The following is a 12,875-nucleotide window of genomic DNA, read 5'->3' as shown; positions in this document are numbered from 1 at the left end:
TCCAGCAGGACATGCGAGGCCCAAAGGCCCACACCAACCACGGACGTCAAGAAAGCTTCAAAAAATCATGGCTCCGAGCATCCCAGTCAACAGAAGAACGTTTATTAGCCACGGTATTAATAGCTAGGAAACAGCCGGAGCGGGCCGGGACCAATCAGTGGCCAGGAGCCCCTGTCGTCAGGCGCGCGCGGCCAATCAGACGCCAGCAGGCCGGGTTGCTAGCCTCCCCGGGGCAGAGGCGAGGGGCGCGCATTGTCACGGGGGCTCCCACTCTCCCTGCACGCGTGGGAGGCCTGCGTGGGAGCCCAGGCAGACACCAGAGAGCGTCAGTAGTCACGCACTCGGGGTCCCTGGAGTCTGTGTTGAACACAGTGCCTTCTGGCAACAGCTCTGCAGTCCCAAAGATCACAAGTTGACACTCTGGGAGGAGCCCCCGGCCTTGGTTGGGGGGCCCCTGGGAGGCCCTGTGGAAGGAGAAACTCCAGGCATGCAACGCGCATCTCTGCTCCAGGCCGGCCCCACGAGGGAAGCTGGGCCTCCCAGCGCCAAGTCAGCCTCTCTGCTGTTTTTCTGGTCTCCCTGGCTCCTCAGCCTGCTGCCGTGAGGCTCCCAGTAAAGCCCACTCCTCTTTTTCAGGGTCTTAACTGACAGGCCAAGGGAAAGGACCCTGGAAATGATGTGTTTCTGACAAAAGTGCGGTGGGTTTGAATCCCAGCTCTGCCCCCTCCTAGCTGGGAGGCTGAGGTCCAGGCCCTTCTCTCTGGGCCCCTATTTCTTCATCTGGAAAAAGGAAAGAGTTGGACACGATGGTCCCCAAGGAGCCTTGCAGTCCTGCTTTGCTTGATTTGAATGTATACATCAGGCGAGTCAAATGTCTTCCAGAACATTGTGCATGACAGTAATTAGTATCAGGTGTGCCCTGCAGCCCATGTGGTTACTTCATCACTCTGCTTTTCTTTCCATTGTATTTTATTTTAAACAGAACTCCATGGCAACATGCGTATCCTTCTGGCTTCCTAAAAGAAAGGAAAAAAAGAAAGAACGAAAAAGATAGAAAAAGAAAAGGCCACGAGAAAAAGGAAAGGCCGCTGTAAACGCGCCCTGCTGAGCATGGCTGAACCACAGCACGAAAAAAAATCCATACGTTTCAATGTTTTCGTTGGCTTTTCCGGAGCTCAGAAACTAACTTTTAAAACATTTATTGGTCCAAAGCAATGGAAGAAATAACTTGGAAGAGCCAGTCTATGGCGATCTTTGGGTCCCAACTGTCCCTCGATCCGAGAGAGGGTGGGCAGGCTTTCCTCACTCCAAGAAGACATTGGAGGGCTCAGATTCATATCTATAGGGCACAGCAGACAAGGAAATCCAGGTTGAGAAATGGCTCGCTTTCTTTGCTGTACATGCTGAAACCCAACTCTCCTGAAGAGCCTGGAGGGAAGCCAGTGTCCCAGACGCATGGCTTAGCCCGCTGCTTTTTTTTTTTTTTTTCCACGTAGATCTAATTCAAAGCACACATTTTTCTTCTTTTTTTAAATTCATACTTGGGAGCCCTCAAAAGCCATGTGAGCGGTCTCCTATCCACATGTACATACTTGTGGGCACGTGTACAAGCGTCCTAAGATTCAGCCAGGAAATGAGGACAAGGTCCTTCTCTATCCCTCTCCCAGGCATGGGTCAATGTGCTCTCTTCTCAAAACCATACTGAGAGCTTTTAGAAAACAGCATCCCGTGGGCTCCCTGCGCCTCTCTGCAGGCCTTCTTGGACTTCCAGGTAACCCCCAAAGGGTCATGGTCCCCAGAGATCTCTCTGGGCCCTCTGCACGGCCGGTGGGCGGCACAGGCAAGGCTGACCCGGCTGCTTCCTCGTCTCTACGCCCCCTTTCAGGGGTCGGTCCGGGTGTCAAACAACAGCCCCACCTTCCGGGGCCCCGGAATTGACAGAGGATCTTCTAGAAGGCACACCCATGCCGACAGCCCTTCAGGAACTCGAGTCCATCTTCAGAATAAAGTCTCAGCTCTTTAGTTTGGTATTTAAGGACATGCGTGGTGGGCTTAGTTTTTACTTCCATCCACTTACCCACGTTCAGTTCATACCCACAGTCCTTTGAGTTGGATGTTTGAGGGTCCCTGGGGTGTCTGACCCTGGGATCAGGAAGCGAGGAGGCCCCGGGCTGCCTGCGTACTCCAGGGCTCCTCCTGCCCAGGCCCCCACACCAGGAGCACCCTGCTCCCCGGAAACCTGCAGTCAGTCTGGATGCAGCCCCAACCTTTGCATAGAGCAGTTTGCCAAATTGTAGATATTAAAAGACAAATAAAATGCAGCCTTTTGCAAAAGGCCAAGGATAAAGATTCCTTCCTGGTAGGCTGCTGGGCTCCCAGGCAGCGCACGTGGTGTTTGACTCTGGGGTCCGCGGTGTGTGGGAGAGGGTGAGCGTTGCTCTTTCGAGGCCCTTGTCATGACCGGAGCCAGTGAGAACGAGCTGGAAGGTAATACCCCAAATTACACCCTAATACCCCTAAAAACCATTCGTTGTTCAGGGCAAACAGATTCTGGTCATTTTTCTTCTACTTTTATGGATTTCTCTACTGGCATATATTGGTTTTATAATGTACATTTTTTAAACAATGCAACAATCCAAGAAGACTGACTGTTTGAGCCTCTTCCTTAGGGACCTCAAATATGTAATGTTTTTCTAAGTAAATAAGAATCCAGAGACTCAGAACGCCCCTCCTAAGCAGCTCCAAGCACGTCCCCGATAGAGGCCGAAGCGAGGGGCGCGGTGGGGCCTGGGGGCCGCCCCGCAGGCGCGCCAGACTTCTCGGAGGGCCCTCTGAACCCTGCGCAGAGGCGAGCGGTTCCAAGCTGGGAACGACAACAACAAAAATGAACTTCGTTGGTTTCATTCCTGCAGGAGGGGCCTAGAAAAATCCATTTTCTAGGGGCCGGGGCCAGCCAAGAATGGGGTCTTGGCGAAGCAGGCCACGTCTCTGGGTTGGGTTTTAGAAGAAGTCACATCCTGACACTGGGAAAATGTGGCCACGTCGCCCTACCCCGCCCTCACTGGGCCCCCCAGCTTTGGGTGTGGGCCAGCCCCGGATTCAAGCAAGGGGTTTTCTTGGCCCGACTCCATGGAAATATTTCCTTCGGTGGAGCAAAGAACTGCTTCATTCAACTGCCTGCGGCTAGGGAGGGGGCTGGCTTTACCGTGTTGACAGAGAACGGCAGAGGCCTGGGGAGGGGCCTGGAGGAGAAAATGTATTCCAGGTAGAGCAGGACTGGAAAGTTTACTTTAAAAAAAAAAAAAAAAAACCCCTAAAAGATTGCTGACAGTTGAAAAACTGCCACCCCACCCAAGAGGCTCCAAGAGAAGACATTTGTTTGTACTAGATTTCAGGGAGGACTACAGCAGGGACCTGTCTTCTTAACGGCAGAGGGACGGGGGCCAATTCCGGGCACGCTTTCAGTTTAAACATTCGAGGTCTGGACCCTTCCAGAGCCCGCGGTCGGCCTCCCTGGGCCAGGCCCGGTGAGGGCTCTGTCAGCGCCGACCCGGAACCTACTGGCTCATGAATGAAGAGACAAGGGTGCCCTGGGGGCTCCACAGTTAGGTGCCCTGTGCACAAAGAGGCTGGGGCAGGCTCCAGGGGCACACGTGTTCCCTTCTTCATCGCCCCCAGGTCCCTGAGATGCAGCTCAGAAGCTCATCCGCAAAGGAGAGGTTTGGGGGCGGGGGGTGCGGGGACGCAGAGCGTCTTCACCGAGAGACCGGACGACTCCTTGTCCCTCCTAGGGCCACCCAAGGCATGAAAGAAGATGAGAAGCCAACCCAGGGCAGAGCCTGGCATGTGGGCGGCGCCACTCCGCGCAGAGGCCCGTGCCGCCCTGAGGTGGTAACACCTGTCGCGCCTGGCACCTGAATGGAGGGGATGACTTCACGAAGTCCCAAGGCAGGCTGCTGGCGTTCTCGCCCAGCCTCGGGTGGGCCAGCAGTCCTGCCTGGTGGTGGAGGGTTTGAGCCTTGAGGTCAGACCTCAGGTGCAAGCCCACTGGCGGCCTGTGTGGCTTTGGGTTAGCTGTTCGACCCAATGAGGAACTTCGTTTTCATTGTATCTAGCATGGGGGTCAGTGAGAGATTAAATGGGGGGGGGGTGCGCTGTACAGGGAGGGGGAGCACAGCCTAGGGAATGCGGTCAGTAGTATTGTGATAACTGTGCACGGAGCCGTGTGGGGGCAAGATCAATCAGGGGACCCCTGCAGAAAGTGTGCGATTGTCTAACTACGACGCTGTGCACCTAAAACTAATACGAAATAGCATCGGATACCAACTGTCACTAAAAATAAGAGAAAATAAAGAAATTGCATAAAAATCAAAACAGCCCTTTTCTTTTGTTAGGAGCCCCCTTTCTCCACCCTTCTTCTTGTAAAAACCTTCTATTTTGTACAACCCCAAGGAGGGCCCTTCCAGTTGCTAGAAGGGGTGGTGCCCAATAATAAAGCCAATTAGATCTTCCAAAAAAAAAAATTGTGTGTCATATTTACTGTGTGTCCTCAGCTATAGGAAACGGAGGGTGGGGTGAAGAAACCTTCTTGTTTTCCATGTTGTTTGCGTATGTTTTATAAGAAGCATACATTTCTTTTGTAGCTTTAAAAAATATATAAATCAAGTGGAACCCACCTCCCTCTCCCCTGGTCAAAGAGCAAAGGTTGCCTGTGGCCCTGCTGCCGACACACGTGAGCCCTTCCCCTGTAGGCAGGGCGGCCTTGAACGTTGCTCTCTCCGAATTGCTGAGCCCTGCAGGCCAGGAGACGGCCCCGCCAGTCCTCACCCCCAGTCTGACAAGCAGGGCGCCCACTCGCAGCCTCTTTTCTGAGCCTCAGGGCCCCCCAGCACGGCCGCCCACCCAGCACCCTCTGTACCCACCACCCACAAAGGCCAGGCCTCTCCCTTGGTAAGACCTCCTGACTCAGAGTCTGGGGTCTGCAATGCAGTTTGCAAGCTCAGCAGGAAATAGCTCTCCCAGATACAAATATTCTGAGCACACGGGCCCTGCCTCCTCCCCCCCACCCTCCCCTCGGCTTGGCCTGTGCCTGGTAGGTAGAGCTCCGCACTCCGCAGCCTGGGGAGGCGGCAGCTAGCAAGGTGGGTGGGCGAGAAGGCAGGCTCTGAGGTTAGACCCTCATTCACATTCCGACACCACCACTTACTGGCCGCGTGACTTTGGGTGAGGGACTGATGCCTCCTCTGTGCCTCAGTTTCTTCATCTGTTAAGTGGGGAGAATAACGGTCCCAGGTCCCAGGGTTGCTGAGAAGGGAAATCACAGCAGAGCCTGGGTACCCAGGAGATGCTCAGTACGGAGTGGGGGTGGGGGCGCCCCCGAACCCAGCAGAGAGCCGCACTGCCCCCAGGAGAGCTGATTGGACAAGCCCCTCTCCTCACAGGCGGCAGAGCGGGAGCCGCCACCACAGCCTCCAGATCCAGGAGCAGCAGCCCTGGGCCTGGTAGAGGGCAGCTGCGCCCCTCTTGGCCCTGAGAATCCGGGGAGGGGACAGTCGGCAAACTTCGGGGTGGCCAGGCACCCTCGAGGCCAGCCCTGCCGTGTGTCATGTCCAGAACCAGGGTGCAGATGCATCCTGCACCCTCAGCCCCCCAGAAAGCTCCGTTTCCCCCTTTTCGGAGTAACTTCACCACCAGGGTCAGTGGGGGTGTCTGCAGGTCACCGCAGGTCATTTCAGAATGCCACAGGTCTCTGCGGTACCTTGCCCCCCTCTGGTCTGCCAACTTGCTCAGGCTTTTTTGCTCCACAAACGCTTCGCCCTCCGGGACACAGGCTCAGATGTTCAATATACCCTTTAGGTGTTTGCGGAAAGGATGATCTTAAAGGCGCCTGCCTTTAGGTAAACGGAGCTGCCCTGGCACTTTTGATAATAAAGAAAAGCAAACAGAAGCTGCCTTTCCGGGGCCTGCTTGTTCCCACTGGCTCCCAACCTGAAGACACCGCCGTCCTCACGAACTGTTGGGGGCGGGGGGGTTCAGGAGGGCCGCTGGGGCCCCCCCGGTCGTCCGAGAGGGGTCCTGCTCTCCTGGCCCCACTGAGCCTTCGTTTCCCCTCTGCAAAAATATGAAAATAGCACTCATGCTGCAGGTTAGCTCCGAACACAGGACAAGATAAACTGAGACTATTAAAAAGAAGAGCCGCCTGCATTATTCTGCGGCACCTGAGGGTCACCGTCTCCGGTCGGAGGAGTGGGCTCTGTCGGGGCCAGGCACCTTGCCGGTGATGCACCAGGCCAGGCACACTTAAAACCGGCTGCCCGCTCCCCACCAAAAAGAGATCAGCTGAGGTTTTTCGCTTTTAGTCTGAGTTTTGTCATCTTTAAAAAGTGAATTCCAGCTACCTTCAGTCAGCCACCCATTCTTTCAGTTCAAGAAACCCCCGCTGGTATCGATGCATAGTCGATATTATTGCAATAGCTCTGTATGGTGGGTGGGTGCTACACTTACCATAGGGGATCATTTTGTAAGTTATAGAAAAGTCAAACCATCAGGCTGTACACCTGAAACCAATATAATAGTAAATGTCAACGGTAATTGAAAAACTAAAATAATAAGATAAAATATAACAATAGGGCTATTGCAACATAAACCTAAACAACGTTTCAGTAAAGAGCTAAAAAATAATAATAATAATAAAGAAAAAGAAAGGCAACACCAGGTGCCTAGGGCTGGCACTGTTTCCGGTGTTGGGGTAAAATGACAAGGGAGGGGCAAGCGCCCTGCCTCTGGGTGTCCAGGGCGCTGGGCCGCTCACCTTTTGCTCCGGGCTGGGCTCTGGCGGCCTCGGCCCCGTCTCAGGTGCAGGGCACCCTCGGCCCAGGCCCTGAGAGCAGAGAGGCCCCTCCATCTCCTTGGGGGAGGGATCAACAAGGGGGGAATTGTCACTGAGCTAGAAGGGCCAGCTGAGGGGGGCGGGCCCCTCTGTCCGCAGGCTCTGAGTATCAGGAATTCTGGGACCAGGTCCCTTCCCGACAGTCTGGCCTTAGGTATGTTTCCCAGAAATCTCACTGTTTACTCTGAGGGGCCTCTCACAGCCCCAGTCCCTCAGATCCCGCCTTGGGCTGTAAGTCGCTTTCTAGCTGGCTCGGGGCACAGGCATCTCAGAACGTTCAACGTACGGCCACGTGGCCGCCCCAGAGATCCAAGCAAAACTGTCTGGCCGCCCGGCCTGAGCCATCCCTGAAAGGCTGCAGTGTATACCCCGGCCCCCTGCTTCGGGGGCTCACTCCGGGCCCTCACACACGCCCCGAGCAGCCAGCGCAGACCCAGGCCACAGCCCACGGCTGCTTCCCGCGGCCCCAGGCAGGGCCTGAGTGCGGAGAAACCAGAATGGGCCTGGGCTGAGGGGGAGTCAGGAAGCAGCTGGGCCGTGCAGAAGCTGCCGGTCCCACCAGGCTGCAAAGGACGCCGGGGAGGGGACGGTGGGGGCAGGAGGTAGAGAGAGGAACGTAAGTGCAGGGACAGAGGGGTTCAAGTGGCTGGCAAGCCCCCTCCGAGCCCCCTCTGGGAAGGGGCTCCCACAGGGAAGAGCATCCTCATGAAACCGGAAGCCTGCTGCTGCCCTGTCCCAGGACCTTGTCTGGAGGACGCGCTGACCATATGGAGGGACCATAGCTGAAGAAATGTGGACCAGCAGGAGGGGCCGGAAACCTGGCCCTTCCGTTTCCGGCGTCCCCGGCCCGCAGTTAGATGAGAGCACACCCCTTACTGGGCTCTCGCAGTACAGGAGGTCGGGCTCCCCGGAGAACACAGGCTCCGCCAGTGCCCACCTGAATAAAACAGAAGACGGAACCAGTGCCTGGGCACCGGGGACACGCTGCCCCTGCGTGTCACCCAGTGGGAGACACGGGCTGGCCTCCCTGGGGTCCTTGCCTGTTCTCTTTTTGGTTTTACTTATTTGTTTAGTTAGTTGTTTACTAAATGTGTTGGGGTGACATTGGTTAATGACATTATGTACATTTCAGGAGTACAACCTGATAATTCAAAATCTGTACAGCCTCCTGCATGCTCACCACGAAAAACCTAGTCTCTTCCCGGTACCAGGTACCTGACCCCCTTCACCCACTTCTCCGAGCCCCCCACCCCGCCCTCTTCCCCTCTGGTGACCACCATGCCATTGTCTGTATCTATGAGGTTGTTGTGAATTAAGAGCCTGATTTGGGGTCCAGGAAGGCAGCCCAACAGGCTGTGCCCCTCCCGCTCAAGCAATGTGTGGGGGTCTGTGTTGGGCCAGAAGACACTGCAGCCTTTCAGGGACACTCCTGGGCGGCCTCAGCCTCACAGCAGGTCTCCGGAAGGGGGGCTGGGCGCACCGCTGGCCGCCGAAGCTGTGGCCACGTTCCCATGTTAAAGGCCACGCTGTGCCTGCATTTCAAGCCTCGAGCCCCGGTGGGAGGCAACGGGAGGCAGAAGCGAGGCGGAAAGAAGTTTAGTATCTGCTCCCGGAGCCCCCGGAGTCCAGCGAAGATGGCCTCAGCCGGAAGGCCACCCACCCCGCAGGCGGGGGCCCCAGAGCCCCCCCAGGGGAAGTCCATGCTGAGCAAGGCACAGATGCAGTACTGGGTTTGCCAAGACCGGGAGTTCACCCCTGACCCCACATCCCCTCTAAATAAAGTGGGAAACCGGGTGCCCCCCTCTGACTCGGAGGCGGGGTTCACGCATCCCCAGCGACACCGTGCTCCGCCTCCGCCTCCGCTTGCCACAGACCCTCACCCTCCGTCGGGTTCAGCTCTCTGACCCTCCGGCGACCCAGCCTGCAGCCCGGGTTGGGGCTCGTGGGAGGCTGGGTCCCAGAGGCCAGCATCGCCCCACTGGGGGCCCACAGAGAGTATAAACTAATGCTTGATTAGAACCCCGTCAACATGTGCTGGTAGGACTTCTGTTTATTTAAGATTCACGTTCTTCTGCTAAACTATTGGGAGGCATGGTGAAAACACCGCCCTCTCCCCACCACACACAGGCTCCCCCATGGGCTGGATGCCGTGCCCACGGCGGGAACGCGGCTTTCTGGGGGGTTTCTGGCAGCGCTGGCCAAACATTGCCACGCGCACAAGTCCCAGCCCAGCCACTTCCTCTGAAATGACTCCCGCTGTGCGTGAAGATGTGGGGAGGCAAGAAGGTTCCTAGGGCTTTTCTGTTACTCCTCACCCAGATGTGTACTTCATTGTGCCTGTTTACGGACGGGGAAACGGAGGCACTTCCCACGCCAACCCTTCAGCAACCCCTCAGGAGGGGCACGGTGCCGCCCCCAGGGCAGAGCTGAAGCGAGGGGTGTGCCACACCACAGGCAGCGCAGTGGGCGCTGAGAGCCCCAGCCCCAGGACGTCCCCAGGGCTGTGGGTGCCGGTCAGCCACCTAAGTGTGCACTCAGCCCCGGGGCGAGCGCAGCCGCTGCCCGCGCACTGCCAGCCACGGACCACGGCCGTGACGGCCAACCCGGCTGCGCCACCGCGCAGCCAGCCACGGCACCGGCCGACGACCTGGGTTCCTGCAGGCCCACCAGTGTTTCGACATCACTAGACCGTTCAAACTATCCGTCTCAAAGCCACCGAGCAGCCCAGGCACACAATTTCCTGCCCAAAAGCTCCCTTTCCATTTGCTCAGGGGATAAGCATGGCCAGCAAGAAGTGCCCACGAGGCTTCGGGAGGTTTTGGGGTGAACCCCGCAGGAGCTGCGCCCCCTCTGAGACTCTCAAATCCTCAAGCTCCTTCCTCTGTCCGCTGGGCTGAGCCGGAGAGGGGGATGGGCAACCTTCAGCCTCACCCTTCCCCCAGTGCAGACACAGTCATTTGCAAACTAGCAAGACCAGGCTGGGGGCCTGCAAACTCCAGGCTGGAGAGCTCTTTCCTCTTCTTAAAGGAACAGAGCAAGCCCAGCTGGAAGCAGCCTGGCCCGAGGACCCCCGCCCCTGGGGGAGTCTGCTCTATTCACTTTCTGGGCTAAGTCACACCACTTCCTGCCTGAGGCTGGGAGAAGGAGCCCAAGGAGCCCGAGGGCTGGCCCACGCTGCCTCCCGGGGCCTGGGAAGGGGCAGCCCCCCGCCTGACACAACTTTGGGGTTTCCCGCGGAACGTTTTCAGCCTTCCTCCTACAATTTATTGTGATGTTGGGGATCACAGTCCACTGCTCTGTTCTTATTTTAACCCCCAAATCCTGCCCAACGGACCTTCCATTCTTCACTTTGACAGAATCCTCAGCTTGGGGCCCAGAGGCCCAGGGTCTCGCCCCGACCGCTGCTCTTACAGGGCAGCCCTAAGGTGAGGGCCAGCCTACGGACAGCCAAGCCGCCCTCCTCCCCGCCCCAGGGAAGTCGCTGATCCGGGAATCGCGTGAGATGCTCAGGGCCCACCATGCGGGTCCTGCGTAATGGTCTTTCCTGGCATCGCTGGCAATAGGCCAATGTCAATTGTCCCAGGTCCGAAGGAAAAGGGCACCACTCCGGGCTGACTGGGGCATTTCCTGTGCTTGAGACCAGAGGTCTGTCATGTTGGGTCAACAATGAGCCAGCAGAGAGCCCCCAGGAGTGAGTCCAGGCCAGTGAATTCTTCCAGGTAGAACACCTCCACTGAAAGCGACCTAATTGTCCCGAGACTGTTACCTATGAGGCAAGCATTTCAGGGGGGGCAGGCCCTCTTCCTAGGGAACCCCAGTCTTCCCTCTCACTAGCTTTCAGGTCTCCTGACAGCCTTGTTGCCCTCCCTTCTGGAAACACAAGACCCAGGGCTCTGCTCTGTGCTGGGGAACGAGAATTGCCCCTCCTGAGAACAACACAGGACTTGGGTCCCGGCCGCTTTGCGCCTAGGAAACAGTCGAGGCCTGCCTCATGGCCGGGGAGCTGGCCCAGAGGGCAGTGCGTGGCCGCGAGCCTGCTTATGCGGGCTGGTATGGGACCGATGCCGGCTGCAGCACGCGACACAGGTCAGGCTCGCGCGGGCCGGAGTAACACACACAGCTGGGCATCGTACCCCGGCCATCCTGGGGTCCCCAGGTCTGCGCCGCCTCTGCTCAGACAGCGCAGAGGCTGCAGTCGCCAGGAAATGGAAGATGAGGCTGAGCCACCCTTTGACTCCACCATCCCCCACCTTGGGCTGGTGATTCACTGGTAACCAAGAGCCTTGGGGGAGGGTCAACTAAGAGTCAAGTATCAATTCCTCTTGAAATGCAGAGTTTCGGATGGGGGAGGTGCAGAACAAGGGCCTGGAGCGATGTTGCTGCAGCCTCTCAGCAAATACTTGAGTCTTACACAAAGTTGCCCGGGGCCTGTAGATAAGTCTCGAAACTGGGGATTGTGGAGGCCCATGAAATCACGAACCATGGCGAATTGTGGTGAATCACAGTGAACTTTGCTACAGAGAAAGGCATCCAGGAAGCCAGGGGGTTAGGGCAGATTAGTGTGGCCAATTACAATGCTGGAGGATTACAGCGCAGCGGACCGCGGGCAACTGGCGGACCGCGGGCAACTGGCGGACCGCGGGCAACTGGCAGTGAACCACGGGCAACTCATGGACCACGGGCAACTGGTGGACCGCGGGCAACTGGTGGCGAACCGCGGGCAACTGGCGGCGAACCGCGGGCAACTGGCAGCGAACCGCGGGCAACTGGAGGACCGCGGGCAACTGGCGGCGAACCGCGGGCAACTGGCGGCAAACCACGGGCAACTGGTGGCAAACCGCGGGCAACTGGCCATGAACCATGGGCAACTGGTGGACCGCAGGCAACTGGCGGACCCTAGCGCAGCAATTGCTGTCTCCTCTCCCTGACTCGCACACTCTGACAACCCCTGCTGTGAGTCTGGGCATGAATATTGCCCTGCTCCCAAACTGCCAGGCAGCCCACCCTCAGCACAGCAGGGTTGTGCTCTCTTTGTTTTGAGAGCAGACGTACAAATGCCAAACCTCCGCAGACCCCAAAACTTACTAACCCAGCCCCCAGGCCTAAATGAGCAGGGCGTCACAGACTGCATTCTTAAAACAACACATCAGGCCAGTGGGAGAGCCATTTGCAAAATGCGGGACAAGGTGGGGGCCAGCCCCACCCTTGGAATTCAAGAGATGAGTTGATCTTTCCAACTCTAGCCAGTCTTTTTTTTTTTTTCTTAAAGGAACAGGGTGTCCCCAGGAAGACTGTTAGAACAGCTCTTGGGATGAAATGTATGGAGTTCGTCTCGGCTGGGAGACCAGTTATCGCCCTTCCCATCGTCTCCCGCACCAGCATGGGGAGGGGGCAGCCATGGAGCAGACAGAAGACATTTAGGAGCCGCCCCAGCATAGCTGCTCTAGCGACACGGTCATCACAGGCGGGGAGAAAAGCCAGCGTGATCACCCCCTCCCTGCCGATCCAGGATTCCGTGGTGCCTGAGGGGCGGTTCTGGCACACTCATACAATTAATGGTGTTTCAGGAACTGGGCCACGACATTCATTTCCTTTATTCGATGAAACAATGTTAGAAAACGGGTCCTCGGTCCCCCAGTTTTGGAGAACCCCAAACTGGCTCCTGTCAAAGTGACGGGGCACCAGGTTCACACAAACCCTCAGGGGGGAAGAATTAGGGGTACAGATGGGCTTTCAGGATGAGAGCTGGATCTTTGGGACTCCCCGAACAATTTTCTAAGTTAGGACAAAGGTCTGAAACACTTTCCACTGCAGGATTTCAGCAAATCCTTGAGAGGTGCACGTGATCGTGTGCGGGTCCTGCGCCATGAGAACTGCAGCTCTGAGAACCGCGGAGGCCCCTCAAGTTGCAAACGGGGCGCGTGGAGGTGAATCACACTAAGTCGTGCTGTAGCGAACTACCTCCAAGAAAGGAAGGGCCGGGAAA

The sequence above is a fragment of the Pteronotus mesoamericanus genome, unplaced genomic scaffold, assembly GCF_021234165.1.
Source record: "Pteronotus mesoamericanus isolate MK-2021 breed Mesoamerican mustached bat unplaced genomic scaffold, CSHL_Meso_final contig_192, whole genome shotgun sequence".
In the NCBI taxonomy this organism is placed as follows: domain Eukaryota; kingdom Metazoa; phylum Chordata; class Mammalia; order Chiroptera; family Mormoopidae; genus Pteronotus; species Pteronotus mesoamericanus.
This window is presented reverse-complemented; position numbering follows the sequence as displayed.